This window comes from Halichoerus grypus, chromosome 6, assembly GCF_964656455.1.
Source record: "Halichoerus grypus chromosome 6, mHalGry1.hap1.1, whole genome shotgun sequence".
In the NCBI taxonomy this organism is placed as follows: Eukaryota; Metazoa; Chordata; class Mammalia; order Carnivora; family Phocidae; genus Halichoerus; species Halichoerus grypus.
The window spans coordinates 99,021,294-99,044,803 of NC_135717.1; the positions used below are offsets into that span (position 1 = coordinate 99,021,294).

The 23,510-nt window shown below is 38.8% G+C and overlaps 1 protein-coding gene across 12 annotated transcripts in view; it reads right to left on the reverse strand.

Moving 5' to 3' along the window:
• The window catches only part of LMNTD1 (lamin tail domain containing 1), a 512,641-nt gene that overhangs the window by 143,368 nt on the left and 345,763 nt on the right, over window positions 1–23,510 (reverse strand). The window contains exon 1 of one of the 12 annotated variants that reach the window (XM_078075786.1): window positions 22,295–22,360. The exons of the other annotated variants lie outside the window; for them this stretch is intronic. The gene's annotated coding sequence lies outside the window, so the exon portion shown is untranslated. Of the gene's footprint in view, window positions 1–22,294; window positions 22,361–23,510 lie in introns of those variants that run through there. 12 annotated transcript variants of the gene reach the window in all.

The window sequence follows — 23,510 nt, forward strand, 5'->3', positions numbered from 1 at the left end:
CTCCCTCTGTACATAAGGAATCTCCTGTCTTGAGCTGCTCTCAGGAAGTCTCTTTTCCTCTAAAATGTTCAAGCTTCACTACTGTATGTTGGGGCATTGATCTATTTTTATTGATTTTGGGAGGGGTCCTCTCTGCCTCTTGGACATGAATGCTTGTTTCCTTCCCCAGATTAGGGAAGTTCTCAGCTATGATTTGCTCAAATATACTTTCTGCCCCCATTCTCCCCCTCAGGCACCCCAATAATTTGGCATTTGTTTGTTTCAAAGCATCATTAAATTCTTGAAGCCCTTCTTCATGGGCTCTGAGTTGTCTTTCTCTCTTTTCCTCTACTTCCTTTCCATCAGCCTGTCTTCACTTACACTCTCTTCTGACTCATTCACCCTAGCTGTTCGAGCATCCAATTTAGATTGCATCTCAGTTATAACATTTTTAAGTTTGGACTGATTAGATCACACTTCTTCACTTAGAGATTCTCTACTGTCTTTTATGCTTTTTCCAAGCCCAGATATTAACTTTATAATTGCTATCCTGAATTCCATCTCTAACATCTTACTTATATCCATATCGATTAGCTCCATGGCAGAGAACATTACCTCTGTTTTTTTCTTTTGTGGTGAATTCCTCCTTCTAGTCATTTTGCCAAGAGAAGAATGGGTAAACAAGTGAGCAGAGTCCAAAATATCAAACCTGACCCAAGCAAAATACTCCCTAAACAAATCCAAAGTGGTTAAAAACCAAAACAGAAAAGCAAACAAAAAGCAAAACAGAACAAACAAGAAAAAGAGTAAAAAAACCCAAAAACAAAGTGTGTGTGTGTGTCTGTGGGGGGGTAGAGACTATAAATCTCACAGGGTGGACAAAGCAGGGTGATCCACTTGTTCCTGAGTGAATTTTGGTCTGTGTATTAGGAGACACTACCTCCCAAAATTACAAAGAAAGCAAAACTTATATATATACAAAAATAAAGTTGAATAGAATGAAAAAGGACTAAAAAGAAGCATATATCTATTAAATGTAGATGTAAAAAATAAAGTTAAAAAGCGGCTTAAAAACATAAGTTGGTAAAATAAGAAATTAATTGAAATGGGAAATAGGTAAAAAAAAAAAAAAAAAGGAAAATTTTTAGACTGAAAGATAACCGAATCATGAGAAAACCCTCAAGCTCAGTCTACTATTTTCCCCTGGTGCTGGAGTTTTATAGTCTTGTGGGATCTGCAACCTAGTTTGCACCTATTCTTCCAGATCGTCTTCTAGGGAGGGGCCTGCTGTGATGTTTCTCAGGTCTCTTTGCCTGGACAGAGTTGCACTGCCCCTTGCCCAGGGCTGGGCTCAGTGTAAGCTGGTCCTCTGTGTGGCTTTTATTCCCAGGAGGCTTTTTGTGCCTCTTTGGCTCTGGGCCATGCCCAGATCTCTGAATATCTTCTGATATTTCTCCACAGATTCACATCTCTGCACCTTCTACCTTGCAAAAAGCAGTCGCTTTTCTACTTGTAGAGTTCCAGATATATTTTCTTATATCTCAGGCTGAATTTATGGTTGTTCAGAATGGTTTGATAGATATCTAGCTAAATTCAAGGGACCAGATGAAACAAGGTCCCCTACTCTTCTGCCATCTTGCATCTCTCCCCTGAGGTACAATACTCTTTACACAGGTTCTTTCATCACAGCTCTGGAAGATAGGAATTTCCCTATGTTCTCAAATGAGGAAGTGGAAGTTCAGAAAGATGAATACCTCTTCCAAGGTTATACCACCAATAAATGGCAGAGCCAGAATATGGTCTCACATTTATTACCAAGACTCCTTCACTGTACTCCCTGTTCCTCTACTGCAGTTCATGTCCAAAATCTTCCTAACTCCTTCCATGGTAACTGCCTGACATCTTACCTACTCCTGAACCAGCTTTGCCCTGATCTTTCTCTCTGCTTTGGTCTCAAATGACTCTCTCCTGGCTTCCTGACCCTGTGTCAATTCTCTCTTTGGTTTTACCCTCTGTTGGAAAAACACCAGAATTTTGCATGAGAAATTGAAGTACTCCCCATGAGATAGATATAGGGTAAAATAGGATGATGAAAACTGAGTTTTATTTTCTGAGCTTTCATTTTGATTAAGAAAAAATTAAAAGTGGCAAAATATCATATTCAGTGATTAAAAACAACCCAGGAAAACATTACATGCACATAATTTTTTAAAAGCTGAAAAACACAAAGAACTGGCTTTATGTATTCTAGTCCTCTGTCTCCACATATGGAGAACATTTGCACAGTAGGGGATTTTATTAATTTGGTAACATAAATAAAAAGTCTTATGTGAATCCAGACTGTATATATAAAGAGAATTTTCATCCCCTCTCAGGCCATGGGTGGGAATTCCCATATTGAGTGATATGCAGCCTAAAATTACAATTTAAAACATGATATGTTTCACTAGCTAAGATTCAAAGACTTTGTATATATAGGAATACAGTTTCACATTTGCACCTACATAAATATAGTACAGATTCCTATTGTAAAGCATCTTCTTAGTCTAAAAATGTACTAGGTTGGTTCATTTCCTTCACAAGATCCACATATAAGTAACACAGCTGCAAACATTGTTGCCATTATTTTACCTTGAAGTCAGGGTCACATTAAGGTCCTCTTGGAGGTGTTCACAGAAAGGGTAAAGAATCATTTTGGGGAAGTTCAAGTTTCAGATAGTTTGTCCAAATACCTTCATGAGTCTTTCCAATCACAACTCTATTGGGAAGCAACACTAAGATCTTAGATCTGCATATGTGATACTGAGTATCAAACTATGGTTTCAATCTTCAGACATTCCTATCAGTTTTTGCAATGGTTCATAAATACCTGCATAGTTACTTCACACATAGGGTACATGTATTTTAGGCTTAGTCTCTATCCATGAATTTTTTTTTTTCTATCCATGTTCTCTAGAGGAATATAATGCTTATTATTCTAAGACAAGGCATCTGAGACTTGTTTAGGGGGCAGAGATCCAGATTACAATCTTATTTGCAGGACATCATGTTCTTTGAAAAATATTTTTAAAAATACAAATAAATAGGGCGCCTGGGTGGCTCAGTTGGTTGAGCGACTGCCTTCGGCTCAGGTCATGATCCTGGAGTCCCCGGATCGAGTCCCGCATCGGGCTCCCTGCTCGGCAGGGAGCCTGCTTCTCCCTCTGACCCTCCCCCCTCTCATGTGCTCTCTCTCTCTCATTCTCTCTGTCTCAAATAAATAAATGAAATCTTTAAAAAAAAAAAATACAAATAAATATATTTTTTATTTCATCTATACATTATTTTTAAATATTTTACTAGCAAAAAGAAACCCATCTTATATTATTTGTATAGCATATAAACTTACAACCACCAGCTTATATGTCTCAAAACAAAATAAAACACCAAATTGTTGAACCAAGAACAAATGATTGGTTTTGAGGTTTATTTATTGATATGAATTTGCAACTTCATTTTCTTCTGTCATCTACTGGCAACCTTTAGCAGAAAAAGTGGTGTCTGGAGCCAAAGACATGTAAAGAATTATTGGAGAACAATTTGAATTGAGAAAATGCTATCCATTAACTTTTTTTCTCTGCAAGCAGGGTAAAGGCAATCATTATTCAATATTACAATCAAATAAATGCTTTTTTTCTCTACAACTTATGAAATACTAATACCGCATAGAAACACTGTGTGAGAAGCACTGGATTAAAAGAGTATGCAAGAGAGTTATTAGAAGTATGAACATGAGCACTACCAATAGCTTCAGGCACAAGTATAAGTCTAAATGGAGCCCAGCCAAGCTCAAAGTGGAAGCCCACAAGGCAAGGGGGGAGCCTCCTTCTCTTCCTCTTTGGTTACTGCACACCATAACAAATCTGATCAGTGTTAGCTTTACTCATTATTGATAATGGTGATAGGTGGCAATGAGAAGTACAGTTCACCAAAAGTGAATTAGTTATTCTTGAAAAATCCTGTGATACTATTTACATACATGAAGCTGCTTTCATTATTCTGAAAATTTGAGGTATAAGCAAACTGAAGTTGGGAAATTAAATTTAAGGTGGTTGGCAGTTTTCTTCCTCATGTGCAAATGAGAGAACAGAAGAAATTAGGAGGTTTCTAAAAATATTAAGGACCCTGAGCTTTGAGTTATATCTTTTGCAAGAGGACACTTTTAACCTTCACTAGCAACAGAAAATAAGCCACTGGGGTGGATAATACTGTGTCTAAAAATTTACCGTGTCATTTATTTGAGACCCTGTGTGTTAGAAAGAGGTGAGAAACCAGACATCTGAGATGGAATGAGAAAATTCATGCAGTGTTAGGAAACGGAACTCTCTAAAAGATATTTGGCTACATGTAGATTAGTCTGCAGTAGAAGAAAGACAAGCTGGACATTTTTATGAAATGCTTGAAACATCATCTAGCTTAGTTTTGTTCTATTAGTCTTAGTTTTGTTGTTCTTCGTTCACATTTGTTTCTCCCTTAGTTCTTTGAGTAAATCCTCTTACAATTCAGAGTCAGCCATAATCAATAGTGACTACTACTCCTATTGCTCTTATCAGCTATTATTTATCATGTTTCCTATTTGTGTTCTCTATGTATATTATCTCATTTCACCCTTTTAAGGATGCATTATTATCTGCCTTTCACAGATTAGCAAATTGATGCCTATAGCAGTTAGGTAATTCCCTAGAGTAACAGCTATGAAGTAGCAGAACCAGGGCCAGAGTTTGGGTCTCTGTCATTTCAGGGATTACTTTCTTCACTATTACACCACACCATTCCCTGAAAAATATTGAGCACCACTGTTTAGTAATTGGACAGATACACTACAATAATATAAACAGGTGTCACACATATTCCTTGCTCTTCTGGAATTTACTCTTTTTGATGGGACAGTAGTATCTGAATATGAAAAAAATATAATACATAACAGATTGCAATAAGCATCAAAAGAATAGTTTGTTAAGAGCTATAAGAACTCAGCAAACAATTACTTTTGTTGTTGTGGTTAGGCAAGACTTCACAGAAGGGGTGAGATAAGGTGGACCTCTAAGGATAGATAGGATGTCAAAAGACAGAGAATAGGATGGAAGGCATTTATTCTTATATTTTAATTTTTTTAAAAAATGTTATTTATTTATTTGAGATAGAGAGAGCATGAGTGGGGGAAGAGTCAGAGGGAGGGAGAGAGAGAGAAGCAGATTCCTCATTGAGCAGGGAGCCCCATGTGGGGCTTGATCCCAGGACCCTGAGATCATGACCTGACCCGAAGGCAGACACTTAACCAACTGAGCCACTCAGGTGCCTGTTTTTTGTTTTTTGTTTCTTTTTTCTAAGTTAGTTTTATCAATGCCTTTAAAGAACCATCTATCGGTTTTTAATCTTTATTAAATGATTATTTGTATATTTTCTCCTTGTTATACATTTTTTTTACTTTCTTTGGGTTCAGTTTGTTGCTGTTCTTTGTGTGACTACTTGAGATAGATGCTTAAATAATTGTTTTGAAGCCTATTTTTATTTTCTTTTTTAAAAAATTTTATTTTATTATGTTAATCTCCATACATTACATCATTAGTTTTTGATGTAGTGTTCCATGATTCATTGTTTGCGTATAACACCCAGTGCTCCATTCAATGCCTCTTTAATACCCATCATCAGGCTAACCCATCCCCCACTCCCCTCCCCTCTAGAACCCTCAGTTTGTTTCTCAGAGTCCATAGTCTCTCATGGTTCGTCTCCCCATCCAATTTTCCCCCCTTCATTTTTCCCTTCCTACCATCATCATATTCTTCTTCTTTCTTCTTTCTTCTTCTCCTTCTTCTTTCTTCTTCTTTTTACATATGTGTTATTTGTTTCAGAGGTACAGGTCTGTGATTCATCAGTCTTACACAATTCACAGCGCTTACCATAGCACATACCCTCCCCATTGTCTATCACCCAGCCACCCCAACCATCCCACACCCCACCACTCCAGCAACCCTCAGTTTGTTTCCTGAGATTAAGAATTCCTCTTATCAGTGAGATCACATGATACATGTCTTTCTCTGATTGACTTATTTCGCTTAGCATAAAATACCCTCTAGTTCCATCCACATTGTTGAAAATGGCAAGATTTCGTGGTTTTTTTTTTTTTTTTTGATGGCTGCATAATATTCCATTGTATTTATATACCACATCTTCTTTATCCATTCATCTGTTGATGGACATCTTGACTCTTTCCATAGTTTGGCTATTGTGGACATTGCTGCTATAAACATTGGGGTGCACATACCCCTTCAGATCCCTACATTTGTATCTTTGGGGTAAATACCCAGTAGTGCAATTGCTGGGTCATACGGTAGCTCTATTTTCAACTTTTTGAGGAACCTCCATACTGTTCCAGAGTGGCTGCACCAGCTTTCATTCCCACCAACAGTGTAGGAGGGTTCCCCTTTCTCTGCATCCTCACCAACATCTGTCATTTCCTGACTTGTTAATTTTAGCCATTCTGACTGGTGTGAGGTGGTATCTCATTGAGGCTTTGATTTGTATTTCCCTGAGGCCGAGTGATGTTGAGCACTTTTTCATGTGTCTGTTGGCCATTTGGATGCCTTCTTTGGAAAAACGTCTGTTCCTGTCTTCTGCCCATTTCTTGATTGGATTCTTTGTTCTTTAGGTGTTGAGTTTGATAAGTTCTTTATAGATTTTGGATACCAGCCCTTTATCTGATATGTCATTTGCAAATATCTTCTCCCATTCTGTCGGTAGTCTTTTGGTTTTGTTGACTGTTTCTTTTGCTGTGCAAAAGCTTTTTATCTTGATGAGGTCCCAATAGTTCCTTTTTGCCCTTGCTTCCCTTGCCTTTGGCGATGTTTCTAGGAAGAAGTTGCTGCGGCTGAGGTGGAAGAGGTTGCTGCCTGTATTCTCCTTTAGGATTTTGATGGACTCCTGTCTCACATTGAGGTCTTTCAACCATTTGGAGTCTATTTTTGTGTGTGGTGTAAGGAAATGGTCCAGTTTCATTCTTCTGCATGTGGCTGTCCAATTTTCCCAACACCATTTGTTGAAGAGACTGTCTTTTTTCCATTGGACATTCTTTCCTGCTTTGTCGAAGATTAGTTGACCATAGAGTTGAGGGTCCATTTCTGGGCTCTCTATTCTGTTCCACTGATCTATGTGTCTGTTTTTTGCTAGTACCATACTGTCTTGATGATTACAGCTTTGTAATAGAGCTGGAAGTCCAGAATTGTGATGCCGCCAGCTTTGCTGTTCTTTTTCAACATTCCTCTGGCTACTCGGGGTTTTTTCTGGTTCCATACAAGTCTTAGGATTATTTGTTCCATTTCTTTGAAAAAAGTGGATGGTATTTTGATAGGCATTGCATTGAATGTGTAGCTTGCTCTAGGTAGTGTTGACATTTTCACAATATTTGTTCTTCCAATCCATGAGCATGGAACGTTTTTCCATTTCTTTGTGTCTTCCTCAATTTTTTTCGTTAGTATTTTACAGTTTTCTGAGTACAGATTCTTTGCCTCTTTGGTTAGATTTATTCCTAGGTATCTTATGGTTTTGGGTGCAATTGTAAATGGGATTGACTCCTTAATTTCTCTTTCTTCTGTCTTGTTGTTGGTATATAGAAATGCAACTGATTTCTGTGCATTGATTTTATATCCTGCCACTTGACTGAATTCCTGTATGAGTTCTAGCAGTTTTGGGGTGGAGTCTTTTGGGTTTTCCAAATAAAGTATCATTTCATCTGCAAAGAGTGAGAGTTTGACTTCTTTGCCAATTCGGATGCCTTTTATTTCTTTTTGTTGTCTCATTGCTGTGGCTAGGACTTATAGTACTATGCTGAATAGCAGTGGTGATAGTGGACATCCCTGCTCTGTTCCTGACCTTAGGGGAAAAGCTCTCAGTTTTGCCCCATTGAGAATGATATTCACTGTGGGTTTTTCATAGATGGCTTTTATGATATTGAGGTATGTACCCTCTATCCCTAAACTCTGAAGAGTTTTAATCAAGAAAGGATGCTGTACTTTGTCAAATGCTTTTTCTGCATATGTTGAGAGGATCATATGGTTCTTGTTCTTTCTTTTATTAATGTATTCTATCACATTGATTGCTTTGTGGATATTGAACCAACTTTGTAGCCCAGGGATAAATCCCACTTGGTCATGGTGAATAATCCTTTTAATGTACTGTTGGATCCTATTGGCTAGTATTTTGGTGGGAATTTTTGTATCCATGTTCATCAGGGATATTGGTCTGTAAGTCTCCTTTTGGATGGGGTCTTTGTCTGATTTTGGGATCAAGGTAATGCTGGCCTCATAGAATGAGTTTGGAAGTTTTCCTTCCATTTCTATTGTTTGGAACAATTTCAGAAGAATAGGTATTAATTCTTCTTGAAATGTTTGGTAGAATTCCCCTGGGAAGCCATCTTGCCCTGAGCTCTTATTTGTTGGGAGATTTTTGATTACTGCTTCAATTTCCTTCGTGGTTATGGGTCTGTTCAGGTTTTCTATTTCTTCATGGTTCAGTTTTGGTCGTTTATACCTCTCTATGAATGCATCCGTGTCTTCCAGATTATCTAATTTGCTGGCATATAGTTTTTCATAATATGTTCTTATAATTGTTTGTATTTCTTTGGTGTTGGTTGTGATCTCTCCTCTTTCATTCATGATTTTATTTATTTGGGTCATTTCTCTTTTCTTTTTGATAAGTCTGGCCAGGGGTTTATCAATCTTATTAATTCTTTCAAAAAACCAGGTCCTAGTTTTGTTGATCTGTTCTACTGTTCTTTCGGTTTCTATTTCATTGATTTCTGCTCTGATCTTTATTATTTCTCTTCTCCTGCTGGGTTTAGGCTTTATTTGCTGTTCTTTCTCCAGCTCCTTTAGGTGTAGGGTTAGGTTGTGTATTTGAGACCTTTCTTGTTTCTTGAGAAAGGCTTCTATTGCTATATACTTTCCTCTTAGGACCGCCTTTGCTGCATCCCAAAGATTTTGAACAGTTGTGTTTTCATTTTCATTTGTTTCCATGATTTTTTTTAATTCTTCTTTAATTTCCTGGTTGACCCATTCATTCTTTAGTAGGATGCTCTTTAGCCTCCATGTATTTGAGTTCTTTCTTACTTTCCTCTTGTGATTGAGTTCTAGTTTCAAAGCATTGTGGTCTGAAAATATGCAGGGAATGATCCCAATCTTTTGGTACTTGTTGAGACCTGATCTGTGACCTAGGATGTGATCTATTCTGGAGAATGTTCCATGGGCACTAGAGAAGAATGTGTATTCTGTTGCTTTGGGATGGAATGCTCTGAATATATCTGTGAAGTCCATTTGATCCAGTGTGTCATTTAAAGTCTTTATTTCCTTGTTGATCTTTTGCTTAGATGATCTGTCCATTTCAGTGAGGGGGTGTTAAAGTCCCCTACTATTATTGTATTGTTGTTGATGTGTTTCTTTGATTTTGTTATTAATTGGTTTATATAATTGGCTGCTACCATGTTAGGGGCATAGATATTTACAATTGTTAGATCTTCTTGTTGGATAGACCCTTTAAGTAGGATATAGTGTCCTTCCTCATCTCTTATTATAGACTTTGGTTTAAAATCTAATTTGTCTGATACAAGGATTGCCACCCCAGCTTTCTTTTGATGTTCATTAGCATGGTAAATTGTTTTCCACCCCCTCACTTTCAATCTGGGGGTGTCTTTGGGTCTAAAATGAGTCTCTTGCAGACAGTATATCGATGGGTCTTGTTCTTTTATCCAATCTGATACCCTGTGTCTTTTAATTGGGGCATTTAGCCCATTTACATTCAGGGTAACTATTGAAAGATAGGAATTTAGTGCCATTGTATTGTCTGTAAGGTGAATGTTACTGTATATTGTCTCTGTTCCTTTCTAGTCGATGTTACTTTTAGGATCCCTCTTTGCTTAGAGGACCCCTTTCAATATTTCTTGTAGGGCTGGTTTCCTGTTTGCAAATTCCTTTAGTTTCTGTTTGTCCTGGAAGATTTTTGTCTCTCCTTCTATTTTCAATGACAGCCTAGCTGGATATAGTATTCTTGGCTGCATATTTTTCTCATTTAGTGCTCTGAATATATCATGCCAGTCCTTTCTGGCCTGCCAGGTCTCTGTGGATAGCTCTGTTGCCAATCTAATATTTCTACCATTGTAGGTTACAGACCCCTTGGGCCGAGTTGATTTCAGGATTTTCTCTTTGTCTCTGAGACTTGTAAGTTTTACTATTAGATGTTGGTGTGTTGACCTATTTTTATTGATTTTGAGAGGGGTTCTCTGTGCCTCCTGGATTTTGATGCCTGTTTCCTTCCCCAAATTAAGGAAGTTCTCTGCTGTAATTTGCTCCAATATACCTTCTGCCCCTCTCTCTTTCTTCTTCTTCTGGGATCCCAATTATTGTAATATTGTTTCGTCTTATGGTATCACTTATCTCTCGAATTCTGCCCTCGTGATCCAGTAGTTGTTTATCTCTCTCTTTCTCAGCTTCTTTATTCTCCATCATTTGGTCTTCTATATCACTAATTTTCTCTTCTGCCTCATTTATCCTAGCAGTTAGAGCCTCCATTTTTTTTATTGCACCTCATTAATAGCCTTTTTGATTTCAACTTAGTTAGATTTTAGTTCTTTTATTTCTGCAGAAAGGGTTTCTCTAGTATCTCCCATGCTTTTTTTCAAGCCCAGCTAGTATCTTTATAATCATCATTCTGAACTCTAGTTCCAACATCTTACTAATGTCCATATTGATTAGGTCCCTGGTAGTCGGTACTGCCTCTTGTTCTTTTTTTTGAGGTGAGTTTTTCCGTCTTGTCATTTCGTCCAGAGGAGAATAGATGAATGAGAGAACAAAATGCTAACAGGGTAACAGTGACCCCAGAAAAATATACACTAAACAAATCAGAAGAGACCTTCCAGAAAGTGGTCCCTTTTCTGTTCAGAGAGTTGCTGCTATTCTTTTCTTCGATCGCCTATTGAGTTCGTAGGTGTTCAGAATGGTTTGACACCTATCTAGCTGAATTCCTGGCACCAGATGGAATTTAGATCTCCTACTCCTCCGCCATCTTGCTCCTCTCCTATTTTTATTTTCTAATATAGGCAGTTGAGGCTATATATTTCCCACCAAGTATGGCTTAAAACTTTATTTCATTAATTTATTATGTAGTATTTTTTAAAAGAGTTTATTTATTTATTTATTTATTTATTTATTTATTTATTTATTTATTTGACAGAGAGAGAGGGAGAGAGCATACACAAGCAGGGGGAGCAGCAGGCAGAGGGAGAGGGAGAAGTAGGCTCCCTGCTGAGCAGAGAGCCTGATGTGGGGCTCACTTCCAGGACCCTGGGATCATGATTTGAGCCAAAGGCAGATCCTTAACTGACTGAACCACTCAGGAGTCCCTAGTAATGAGTGTTTTCATTATCATTTATTTCAATGTATTTTAAAAATTTAAAATAATAAAATTTAAGATTTAGGGTTTTTAAAAAAAAATAGCTATTGCTTTATTTCCAAACATATGACCATTTTCTAGTTATTCTTTTGTTAGTGATTTTTAACCAAATTTCTTTGTGGTTAGAGAATAAATTCTGAATATTTTAAGTCCCAAATTTATTGAGTTTACCTCATGGCCAGCATATGGTCTATTTTTGTAAAATTTTCATGTATTTTAAAAGGAGTCTGCACTCTGATTTTTTTGAGTGTAGTCCTTTATAGATCTCAGTTTAATTGTAATAATTGTTATTCAAATCATTTATATCCTTACTGATTTTTCCTAGATATTGTCAAAATTACAGAGAGTAATATCAAAATTTATCATTTTGATTGCAGGTTTTGCCTGTATTTTACACTTCCATCAACAGTGCATGAGGGTTCCTTTTTCTTTACACCCTCATCAACACTTGTTATCTCATCTTTTTCATAAAAGCCATCCTAACAGGTGTGAAGTGATAGCTCACTGTGGTTTTGATTGCATTTGTCTGATGATTAGTGATCTGGAGCACCTTTTTACGTACCTGTTGGGTTGGGAAAATATCTGTTCAGGTTCTTTGCTCATTTTTAATTGGATTATTTGGGGGTTCTTTCCTACGGCATTGTATAAATTCCTTCTATGTGTTATTTCTATGTGTGTTTAGGCACCTGTCTTGTTTCCTCATATTTTTGAATATTCTTGATTGAGTACCGAACACAGTTTATGAAAAAATTGTGATATATAACTTAGGTCTAAAGTGACATTATATGCCTTCAGAGTATATATATTAGGTGGCTAGAGACACTAGGAAGTTCATATTAACTAATTAATTCAATCAGGGATAAAAACAATTTAAAGCTGGGTTTCAGTTTCTGTGAAGGCCAGTCCATTTCTGAGTTATCCTTACTCCTAGGGTATGACTTTTAGTGTTCTAACCCAAAGTCTGGAGGGAGATGTTACCAGGACTTCTTTCTTTGTTGGACCTTGAACTCCAACTTTTGTCCTCCAAATTTTCAAATCTATAAAACCTCTGTTCATCCTGTCAACCAACTCTTCTTCTTTTTTTTTTTTTTACTTTCTAGACAAAGACTTTATTTTTTTTTTAAATTTTATTATGTTATGTTAGTCACCATAAAATACATCATTAGTTTTTGATGTAGTGATCCACGATCCATTGTTTTCGTATAACACCCAGTGCTCCATGCAGTACGTGCCCTCCTTAATACCCATCACCGGGCTAACCAATCCCCCCTCCCCCCTCCCCTCTAAAACCCTGTTTGTTTCTCAGGTCCATAGTCTCTCATGGTTCATCTCTCCCCCAATTTCCCCCGCCCATTTTTCCCTTCCTTCTCTTAATGTCCTCCATGTTATTCCTTATGTTCCACAAATAAGTGAAACCATATGATAATTGACTTTCTCTGCTTGACTTTTTTTTTTTTTTTTTTTTTTTTTTAAAGATTTTATTCATTTATTTGAGACAGAGAGAATGAGAGAGAGAGCACATGAGAGGGGGGAGGGTCAGAGGGAGAAGCAGACTCCCCGCTGAGCAGGGAGTCTGATGCGGGACTCGATCCAGGGACTCCAGGATCATGACCTGAGCCGAAGGCAGTCGCTTAACCAACTGAGCCACCCAGGCGCCCTCTGCTTGACTTTTTTCACTTAGCATAATCTTCTCCAGTCCCATCCATGTTGATGTAAAAGTTGGGTATTCATCTTTTCTGATGGCTGAGTAATATTCCATTGTATATATGGACCACATCTTCTTTATCCATTCATCTGTTGAAGGACATCTCGGCTCTTTCCACAGTTTGGCTATTGCAGACATTGCTGCTATGAACATTGGGGTGCATATGGCCCTTCTTTTCACTATATCTGTGTCTTTGGGGTAAATACCCAGTAGTGCAATTGCTGGGTCATAGGGTAGCTCTATTTTTAAATTTTTGAGGAACCTCCACACTGTTTTCCAAAGTGGCTGTACTAACTTGCATTCCCACCAACAGTGTAAGAGGGTTCACCTTTCTCCACAACCTCTCCAACATTTGTTGTTTCTTTCCCTGTCCATTTTTGCCATTCTAACTGGTGTAAGGTGGTATCTCAGTGTGGTTTTGATTTGGATTTCCCTGATGGCTAATGATGATGAACATTTTTTCATGTGTCTGTTAGCCATTTGTATGTCTTCTTCAGAGAAGTGTCTGTTCATCTCTTTTGCCCACTTTTTGACTTGATTATTTGTTTTTTGGGTGTTGAGTTTGAGAAGTTCTTTATAGATTTTGGATACCAGCCCTTTATCTGTAGTGTCATTTGCAAATATCTTCTCCCATTCTGTGGGTTGCCTCTTTGTTTTGTTGACTGTTTCCTTTGCTGTGCAGAAGCTTTTATCTTGATGAAGTCCCAAAAGTTCATTTTTGCTTTTGTTTCACTAGCTTTTGGAGATGTATCTTGAAAGAAGTTGCTGTGGCCGATGTCAAAGAGGTTACTGCCTATGTTCTCCTCTAGGATTTTGATGGATTCCTGTCTCACATTGAGGTCTTTCATCCACTTTGAGTTTATCTTTGTGAATGGTGTTAGAGAATGGTCGAGTTTCATTCTTCTGCATGTGGCTGTCCAATTTTCCCAGCACCATTTATTGAAGAGACTGTCTTTTTTCCATTGCATGTTTTTTCCTGCTTTGTCAAAGATTATTTGACCATAGAGTTGAGGGTCCCTATCTGGGTTCTCTATTCTGTTCCATTGGTCTGTATGTCTGTTTTTGTGCCAGTACCATGCTGTCTTGGTGATCACTGCTTTGTAATATAGCTTGAAATCGGGCAACATGATGCCCCCAGCTTTGTTTTTCTTTTTCAACATCTCCTTGGCGATTCGGGGTCTTTTTTCTGATTCCATACAAATTTTAGGATTGTTTGTTCCAGCACTTTGAAAAATGTCATTGGAATTTTGATCGGGATGGCATTGAAGGTATAGATTGCTCTGGGTAGCATAGACATTTTAACAATGTTTATTCTTCCGATCCATGAGCATGGAATATTTTTCCATCTTTTTGTGTCTTCTTCAATTTCTTTCATGAGTGTTTTGTAGTTCCTAGAGTATAGATCCTTTACCTCTTTGGTTAGGTTTATTCCGAGGTATCTTATGGTTTTTGGTGCTATTGTAAATGGAATCGTTTCTTTAATTTCTCTTTCAACAGTTGCGTTGTTAGTGTATAAGAAAGCAACTGATTTCTGTGCATTGATTTTGTATCCTGCCACATTACTGAATTGCTGTATGAGTTCTAGTAATTTGGGGGTGGACTCTTTTGGGTTTTCCACATAAAGTATCATGTCGTCTGCGAAAAGAGAGAGTTTGACTTCTTCTTTGCCAATTTGAATACCTTTTATTTCTTTTTGTTGTCTGATTGCTGTTGCTAGGACTTCTAGTACTATGTTGAACAACAGTGGTGAGAGTGGGCACCCTTGACGAGTTCCTGATCTTAAGGGAAAGGCTCTCAGCTTTTCCCCATTGAGGATGATATTTGCTGTGGGTTTTTCATAGATGGATTTTATGAGCTTGAGGAATGTTCCCTCTATCCCTATACTCTGGAGAGTTTTAATCAGGAAAGGATGTTGTATTTTGTCAAATGCTTTTTCTGCATCAATTGAGAGGACCATATGGTTCTTCTCCCTACTCTTATTAATGTGTTTTATCACATTGATTGATTTGCGAATGTTGAACCACCCTTGCATCCTGGGGATAAATCCCACTTGGTCGTGGTGGATGATCCTTTTAATGTATTGTTGGATCCTATGAGCTAGGATTTTGTTGAGGATTTTGGAATCCATATTCATCACGGATATCGGTCTGAAATTCTCCTTTTTGATGGGGTCTTTGCCTGGTTTGGGGATTAAGGTAATGCTGGCCTCATAGAATGAGTCTGGAAGCTTTCCTTCTGTTTCTATTTTTTGAAACAGCTTCAGTAGTGGGTCGCCTGGGTGGCTCAGTCGTTAAGCGTCTGCCTTCGGCTCAGGTCATGATCCCAAGGTGCTGGGATCGAGCCCCGCATCGGGCTCCCTGCTCTGCGGGAAGCCTGCTTCTTCCTCTCCCACTCCCCCTGCCTGTGTTCCCTCTCTCGCTGTGTGTCTCTCTGTCAAATAAATAAATAAAATCTTAAAAAAAAAAAAAAAAAAAGAAACAGCTTCAGTAGAATAGGTATTATTTCTTCTTTGAATGTTTGGTAGAATTCCCCAGGGAATCCATCAGGCCCTGGACTCTTGTTTTTTGGGAGGTTTTTGATCACTGCTTCAATCTTGTTACTGGTTATTGGCCTATTCAGGTTGTCAATTTCTTCCTGTTTCAGTCTTGGCAGCTTATAGGTTTCCAGGAAGGCCTCCATTTCTTCCAGATTGCTCAGTTTATTGGCATATAGTTGTTGATAATTTCTAATAATTGTTTCTATTTTCTTGGTGTTGGTCGTGATCTCTCCCCTTTCATTCATAATTTTATTAATTTGGGTCCTTTCTCTCTTCTTTTGGATAAGTCTAGCCAGTGGTTTATCGATCTTATTAATTCTTTCAAAGAACCAACTTCTAGTTTCATTGATCTGATCTACTGTGTTTCTGGTTTCTAATTCATTGATTTCTGCTCTAATTTTAATTATTTCTCTTCTAATGCGTGGCTTAGGCGTCGTTTGTTGCTTTTTCTCTAGTTCTTTAAGGTGTAGAGTTAGTTGGTGAATTTGGGATTTTTCTATTTTTTTGAGTGAGGCTGGGATGGCTATGTATTTCCCCCTTAGGACCGCCTTTGCAGTATTCCATAGGTTTTGGACCGATGTGTTTTCGTTCTCATTGATTTCCATGAATTGTTTAAGTTCTTCTTTGATTTCTTGGTTGACCCAAACATTCTTGAGCAGAGTGGTCTTTAGCTTCCAAGTGTTTGAATTTCTGCCAAATTTTTTTCTTGTGATTGAGTTCCAGTTTTAGAGCATTGTGGTCTGAGAATATGCAGGGAATAATCTCAATCTTTTGGTATCGGTTGAGACCTGATTTGTGACCCAGTATATCATCTATTCTGGAGAAGGTTCCATGTGCGCTCAAGAAGAATGAGTATTCTGTTGTTTTAGGGTGGAATGTTCTGTAAATATCTATGAGGTCCATCTGGTCCCCTGTGTCATTCAAAGCTCTTGTTTCCTTGTTGATTTTCTGCTTAGATGATCTGTCCATTGCTGAGAGTATTGAGGTCTCCTACAATTAACGTATTGTTATCAATATGACTCTTTATTTTGGTTAACAGTTGGCTTATGTAGATGGCTGCTCCCATGTTGGGGGCATAGATATTTACAATTATTAGATCTTCTTGTTGGATAGACCCTTTAAGAATGATATAGTGTCCTTCTGTGTCTCTTATTACAGACTTTAGTTTAAAATCTAATTTGTCTGATATAAGAATTGCTACCCCAGCTTTCTTTTGAGGTCCGCTGGCATGGAAGATAGATCTCCATCCCTTCACTTTCAGTCTGGATGTATCTTTAGGTTCAAAACGAGTCTCTTGTAGACAGCAGATGGATGGGTCCTGTCTTTTTATCCAATCTGCAACCCAGTGCCGTTTTATGGGAGCGTTTAGGCCATTCACGTTGAGAGTGATTATTGAAAGATATGAATTAATTGTCATCATGTTGCCTGTGAAGACGTTGTTTTTATAGATTGTCCCTGTAAATTTCTGTTGTAGATCACTCTTGGGGTCTTTCTCCTTTTATAGAACCCCCCTCAATATTTCTTGCAGGGCCGGCTTAGTGGTCACATATTCTTTCAACTTCTGCCAGTCGTGGAAGCTCTGCATCTCTCCATCCATTCTAAATGAAAGCCTTGCTGGATAAAGTATTCTTGGCTGCATGTTCTTCTCATTTAGTACCCTGAATATGTCTTGCCAGCCCTTTCTGGCTTGCCAGGTCTTTGTGGATAGGTCTGACGTTATTCTGATGTTCCTCCCTCTGTACGTAAGGAATCTCTTCCCCCTAACTGCCCTTAAGATGGTTTCCTTGGTTCTAAGATTTGCAAGTTTTACTATTACATGCCGGGGTGTTGGCCTGTTTTCCTTGATCTTAGGAGGGGTCCTCTCTGCCTCTAGGACTCGAATGTTTGTTTCATTCCCCAGATTAGGGAAGTTCTCAGCTACGATTTGCTCAAATACATCTTCTAGCCCTCTCTCTCTCTCCACTCCCTCCGGGATTCCAATGATTCTGACATTGGAACGCCTCATGGTATCACTTATTTCTCTGATTCTATTTTCATGGATTCTGAGTTGTTTTTCCCTGGCCTCCTCTTTTCCCTTTTTATCTATTATACTGTCTTCCAGATCGCTTATTCTCTCTTCTGTCTCAGTTACCCTAGCTGTTAGATTATCTAGATTGGATCGGATCTCATTGATAGCATTTTTAAGTTCTGCCAATTCCCCTTTTATTTCTGCCCTTAGAGACTCTATGTTGCCATTAATTGACTTCTCCATTCTAGCCATTGTCTTCACAATTGCTAGCCTGAATTCCATCTCCGACATCTTGGTTATATCTGCATCCATTTGTAAATCTGCAGCATAAGTCATAATCTCTGAGTCTTTTCTGTTTTGGGGGCTCCTCCTCCTAGTCATTCTGTTGAGGGGTGTTTGAGGGAATGTATAGAGTACAAATTATTGACCAGAACCCAAGCAAGATGCACCTGTTTTCTTGGGACCTTAGGGTTGCTGGCCTCTTGTTTTCCCAGCCTGTCTTCTGCGGGAGGGGCCTGCCGCGCTGTTACCCAGGCAACCCTGTTTGGGCGGAGTTGCCCTGCGCCCCTGTGGTGGGGGATGGGCTCAGTGGGAATCAGTCTTTGGGGCTTTTGTTCTCTGGCGTCTTTCCCTGGTAGCTTTCCGCATCTCTTCCGCAAGTCAGAGCAGAAGAGACCGTTTCCAACCCTCTGCCTCAGAGCAGAGAGACCTCAGTCTGTTCTTCAGTGAGCTCTCCAGGCCACACCGTCTCCATTTCTGTCCGTGCTGCTATAAACTGCAGCGTCCTGGGTTGTGCGCCCCTCCGCAGCACTCCCAGTCCTGCCTCCAGGTCGGGGCATGTCTCTGCCCTCTGTGCTTCTAAAACCACCAGCTGCTCCCAGTTCTTGCGCGCGCACGACTCCACTGCTTGGGGCCCTGTCCTGGGGTCTGCAGTTCGCGTGCGTGTGACTTCGCCGCTCGAGGTTTCCACCCCGGAGGTTGCAGTTCACCGGTGGGACCCCGGTGCACCGGGTTTCCATCTCGGAGGCTGCAGTTCGCGTGCGCGTGACCGTCGCTCCGGGTTTCTGTCCGGGCGGCTGCGGTTCGCGTGAGCGCGACCCCGCTGGTCTGGTCCTCCACCCCAGGGGCTGCCCTAAAGTCCTTTCCCAATGCTACCGGTCTGCGAGTCTGTGCCCCTCCGCAGGGCGCGAGGCTGTCACTCACCGGCGGTGTACGATCCCCACGTCCAGGCACCCTCCCGCTGCCATTTATCCTCCGATATCTGCCTGCAGAATCACGGTTCTCTGCTTCGTACCTCAAAACCAACCGCCTGCGCTATTCTGTTTGTAGAGACCCAGATCTTCTTACATCTCAGGCTGGTTTCGTGGGTGCTCAGAGTGGTCTGGTAGATATCCAGCTCAATTCCGGGGACCACTTGAAATAGGGTCCCCTACTCCTCCGCCATCTTTCCCCCTCCTAGAACCAACTCTTCTTAAAATAACCTGATGAATTTAGGGCAAATCTGACAGTAAAGATTATCCTTTGGGTCTTTTCTTTTTCTGGATCTTGGGAATCAGGATAGTTGAATGCTTTGATAGCTTTCTGGTATCTTTAGTTCTGTTACATTTTCCCAGATTTTCTAGATGTTTTTAGCAGGAGAGTTAGTACAGATTACCTGGACAGCCATTACTAAAAACTTATCTTCATACTGTTAAAACAAAATATTTGTATATATTTTGGCTTCACTGTTTACTATATTGGTGTATTCCATCAATAATAATAAAAAAATACTCTAACTTTTAGTACTCCTTTTAGTATTAGGCTTAGACAAAAGAGGTAATCTTATAGCCTATAGGTTACATAACAAATTTAAGGTGAGATTCAAATTTATCTTGCTACTTGGTGATATTGCTTTGTCCTAATAATCTTGTTCTTTTATAGCTACTTCACTCTTCTCTTCCGGTTTTTACAGAGTATGTTATGCAAATTAAATGAGAAAATGCCTGTGAAAGGTCTTTGTAAATGTTTGAAGAACTATACAAGTATACAAGTATAAGGCAGCGTTACTATTCTAGACTCACAATCATTTATTTTGTAAAAACCTTATTCACATAGATTAGTACCTCTGAGAATGTTTTGGTGGGGCATTCTCTGCAGAAGAGGTGTTCTGCATTGACAACTAACCTAAACAGATCTTCTCCTGGGAAGAAGGATCACAAAGTAAACAAAGAGAAATTGTTCATCTGCTCATGAAAAATGTATGATTAAGTGACTCATCAAAATCATATATCTTGTGTTTAATGGAAAAGGTAAAGCTAGTATATGGCAGCAGGGACTTAAACCAGGACCCTATGAATCCAAATTTCATAAAATGGAAACAGTGCAACAATAAAATATTAGAGGTGGTAGACTTATTTCCAAAGAAAAATTTTCAAAGATTTGAAAATTAAAAAAAAAAAAAAAAACACCAAAAAACACAACTTCTTAACTTGGAGCTACTGTGGTAGCATAATCTTTCCTACCTTCCTTCTTGCCTTCTTTCCTTCCGTCCTTCCTCCCTCCCTCCCTCCCTTCCTTCCTTCCTTCCTTCCTCAACCAAAGATCTTTGGGCACAGAAAAGGCTACACTGCTTTCATTTCCTTACTGCTCACTCTCATTAAATCCACTGTGATAGGGACACCTGGGTGGCTCTGTCGGTTAAATGTCTGCCTTAGGCTCAGGTCATGATCCTAGAGTCCTGGGATCAAGCCCTGCATTAGGCTCCCTGCTCAGCAGGGAAGCCTGCCTTTCCCTCTCCATCTGCTTCTCTCCCCCGCTCATGCTCTCTCTCAACTAAATAAATAAAATCTTTGAAAAAATTCCACTGTGATATGATTTGTTCCTTCATGAATAAATCATACCTGCTCTTAGGGGGACCTCCTAGTAGATTCATCAAATGGCTTCAATCCTGTCTCCTTTCTGGAACTTTTGACATGATTGACCACTCTTCTGTTTGAAATGTCTTTCTTTGTTTCTATAAGATACCATTCTCTCCTGTCTTCCTTCCCTCCAAATTCTTGCCCAACTTCCCTTCCTCTTCTTTTTCTCCAAGTTCAGAGGATCCTCTTGTGTCAGTCCTTGGCCTTTCCTCTTTTTTTTTTTTTTCCCTTTCCTATTTCCTTCAGCCATTTCACTCACTTTTCCATACCTGCAAACATTACATCTTTATAATTCTAAAATCCCTAGCTTAAAAAAATAAAAATAAATAAATAAAATCCCTAACTTATACTTTCCTTTTAAGCTCTAATTCAGCAATTCCAACTGTCTGCTGCAAGTCTCAGATTTTTCCAACCCTATGCAGCTGCTCCTAATTATTAGGAACCTCTCTGATAGAAATAGAGCTTAGCCCAGTCCTAGAATTAATGAGAATTCAGGCTGGCAAGAAGTGTCAGCTATCCTCCCTGTGAACAAACAGGGTCTAGAAATAATGTAATCTTTTGACTTCCCTATGCCTGAGATTAGAGTGCTTTAAAATGAACAGAGTCCTAAACTGGCTGATAGCATAATATTTTATTCTTTCACTGAAAAAGCACAAAGCCCTACCCAGAGAACTCTTTAGCTAGCCCTTCTGCCTAGGTCTGTGATGCCCAATTTTTCTGCCAGTTCACCAAGGGGTGGAATGGGGAGTATCTTTTTCAAAATTCAACCTTGTGTCTTAGGAAATTGGTAACTAGCAATGAGACAGAACTGATTCAGATAAATCCTTTTAGCTTAAATAAATCCTTTTCCTTGTGGCTCAATTTTGCTGTCAATTTCTCTCTTGAAATTAGAAGGTTTGGCCTTGAAAGGTTGTCCCTGGTGACAGTCTGCACTTCCTTCATGAGTCACCATGGTCCATGCTATGAGGATCACGTTTGGTATAACATGGTACCTCCCTGAATTGGATTTGAGTTTGATGCACCCTGATCTAAGATTATCTGTCCAGGGAGACTACCCTTGATGTTCAGAACTTCATAATCCCTACCACCATTGATTATGTATCATACTTTGCTTGGTCCTTCCCCCAAGTCTTTTCTCTACGTGCACAGACAGTGTTAGGACATTTATAATTAAGCTTGTTAAGCCAGAACCTCAATGTACCATATTCTCTTGTGTTTACTGTTTCTTCTCCTAGTATCACTTTCTCTCAGACTGAATAATCTCCAATCACTTCATCTTTGACAAATCTTTCTCCTTAACTATCTGCCAGGTTATTTTATTCTATCTCCACGACAATTCCCATTTATTCCTCCATTACCTAACTAAAAAAAATATTCAATTTTATTTCTTTTATTACTTTCATTTACCCATCCAATGCTCCAACCAAATTAATCAATGTAGTATTTTTATATGTGCCCCTTGCTTTCCCACATTCATGCCATTGTTCTGACTATTCCCACTGATAAGTAACACCCTTCCCAATACTCCTTCTGACTCTAAAAATCTATTCATTCTTCAAAACCAGTTTTCTCAGCTATAAAATGGAATTAATATCTATTTCATAAAGGATTAAAAAATAATGTGAGTAAATGATTTTAAATGGTAATTATTATTTATATTGTTAATATTACCCATTTCTTCTGTAGAGTACCTTTTTTGATTCTCCTCAAACTGGAAATGATTTCTTTCTCTCCTGAATATCCATGGGGCATATTTTTCATTCCTTCCTCCGCATCATTACTTTCCACATTACATTACAGTTATTTTGTACATGCCTTATTCAATCATAAGAGATTCTAAGATCCTTGAGGTCAGGGACCATTTCTTGGGAATATCTGTTCCTTCCCCAGGGCACAAAATAGATATCTTAATAAGTATTTGCAAAAGCAATGAACAAAATCACCACAGTAGTAATTATAGCTTTATCACAATCTTTACTCACAAATTACATCTCGATGAAATTACAAATTAACAAATCCCATTATACCTACAAATTGCATAGTGAATCATTCATCTGGAGGGTGATTACCTGGGTCTTGTTGAGAGGTGTTGGCAGGCTCTCAAAGACAAGCAAAGACCTGAAGAAGGCAGTGCTGCTGTTCAGAAGTAATAAACTGGGAAGAATTTTTGTCCCTGGTGAACCTTTTCAATTCCAATACCAAATTTCTTACATTCTTTTGGCTATACGATATGCTATTATTTTATCAACCACCAAGGAAAACAGTCCAAGATAGGGAATCTAATAAGATACTCTGGCATAAAGCTGGGATAGTTGGGATTCCTAAGACACAACTTGCATTTCTCAACCTTAGTACCGGGAGGAGAAAGAAAAGAAAAATCTTCCCTGAGATTTTGAACCACAGCCAGTACATAAATATGAGGTCTGAATTCACACCACTAGTATGATGTAAAAACTTGAGGAATAAAGTTTAATTTAAAGTGGTGCCAGATCAATAATGGTCCTAGGTAACTGTTGAAAATAAATGCTTTTTATAAAAATTCAATCCAGGCAACACCAATGCCGTAAGATGCCATTGATCATACAATGTGTCCCAGTTTCAGAGGTGTTAAATTGTGAAAAATCATCATTTTAGAATTAATGCAATATGTTTTTTTTTCCATTAAGTATGGAGAAGGTCTGACAATAATTCAATGAAGGAGATAGAAAGTAAAAACAAACCTCTCTTTCTTTGACATTTTGACCAAGGCCAATTGCCTCTCTTCCAGAGACCAGTTAAGAAGTAACCTCTGCATTCAGAAAACAGATTCTAAGAGGGTAGGACATTTCAGGGTCTGTGCTGGTCTCACTGACCTGTCTTAGGGAGAAAGCTAGGGTTGAGGAGGAGATGGCGGGAACCATTTTCTCT